The sequence below is a fragment of the Meleagris gallopavo genome, chromosome Z (genome assembly GCF_000146605.3).
Source record: "Meleagris gallopavo isolate NT-WF06-2002-E0010 breed Aviagen turkey brand Nicholas breeding stock chromosome Z, Turkey_5.1, whole genome shotgun sequence".
NCBI lineage: Eukaryota > Metazoa > Chordata > Aves > Galliformes > Phasianidae > Meleagris > Meleagris gallopavo.
The window spans coordinates 39693244-39694965 of NC_015041.2; positions in this window are offsets into that span (position 1 = coordinate 39693244).

Here is a 1722-nt window from a genome sequence, read left to right on the forward strand (position 1 = left end):
CTCTTTGATATTTGTAAGAAAACCCACAAAACTTACCACTTAACCATTCAGCTCTTCTGAGTAAATATCCCACATGAGAGGGGTAATTTTCTTGTGGTTTTTCAGTAGATACTCAGGCTGTTTTGGTTAAGCATCTTCATAAGTTTTTCTTTTAAGTCTAAGACTTTTTAATGAGCTTATAGGTGGATTAGAAAACAGTGCTCTGCTTTCAACTTTCTGTTTCTGGTCTACAATAAAAGAAAATCTATAGTTTTTTTCTAAATAGCTTTCTTATAACTGAAAGAGGCTTGTGTGAGAAATGAAAAACATCAAAGGCTAGAGGAAGTTAGCTCAGGTGCATCACTAGCAAATTTTCTTAGATATGGAAATTGTAGGCTATACAACCAGTTCAAAATACTGTTGCTTCACTTTCCCTTTATTTCCTTAAAACAAGTAAAATGACTGTTTTGGAAAGTGTTGTCATGATGTTAAATTGACCTTGAAATTGCGACCCAAAGAAGTTTGTTTGGCATAAGGGTCAAATGAACTGCAGTTTCTGGTATTTATTTACCCAATTAGCCATCAAAACAAGTTACGTTTTGGTAAGAAAACTGGAGCAAGTATACAAAACCTTCTAATACTCCACAGAAACAACCGCAGTGTCAAATTGAAAATAAGTGTCTGCTTATGTGTGTTTACATTTTTTTTTGTGCACCCTGGATATTCATCTGACTTTCATTAATGCTTACTTTTATGCTAACAAGAATTATTTGTGAAAGAAAGTTTCTGTGAATTGATTGGCTTTATGCCATTTGGTGAGGAAGCAGATTTTTTTTTTAAGAGATGAGGAGATTTCACTTGTAAAATGATGGTCTCTAAAGGAAGAGTCCTACTCTAGTACTTCACTGCCTCTGAAGCTGCAGAGCCAAAGAGCCTGAGAACAGTGCCTACACTATGCCTCAAGACTCCCTGAGTCCCAAAGATCTTCCTGAGAACCTCATTTCAGAAGCAAAGCAGAGTGATCTGTCCAGGGAACTGGCTCCTATCTTCCAGGTATGATGTCATAATGATGTTTCTAGGACAGTCCTGGCTTTCGCAGGGCCTCTGTCCTGGAATAGCGCTGGGAGACAGTGTCAGGTGTAAAGGGTGACACAACATGGGCTCCGCCAATGCAAAGGAACTGGAGTAAAAGTTCAGGGAATTTGTGTGCTTGTATCTGTGCAAGTATCCTGTCCTGCTTGGCTGGTATTTCTGTCCTGCTTCCTATTCTAACCTCCTCTGCTGTTCCGTTCAGCGTCTACTCCTTTCATAGAAAGTGCCATCCAGAGCTGGCCATGTGGATCAGGTCTGTGTTCTTGCACGATACTGTGGCATGTTCTGTACTCTCTGTATAAATTTTGGCTGTTGCAAGGTGGAGGAAGCTGCAGGGGTCAAACAAATCAACAGCAGATAATGTATTAAGAATGGATGACATCTTACAATTTGGAGGACTTGAAGCAGCGAATCCTTTGCTTTGAGGACACTGGGCTTAGTTGTGCAGTTTTATTCTGCTGAGCTATGCTGAGATGCATCATTCTACTGAGCTATGCAGAAATGCATCATTTTTCCTTGGGCCCCTTACAGCCCCAGGTGCTGTCACCTCACTCTGGAATGGTTAGCTCTACTCAGTGATGGCAGATGCCCATCAGTAGCTTGCTGCTGGTCATATTAACATGTCTCTGAGCAAATACAAGAGTAACTCAT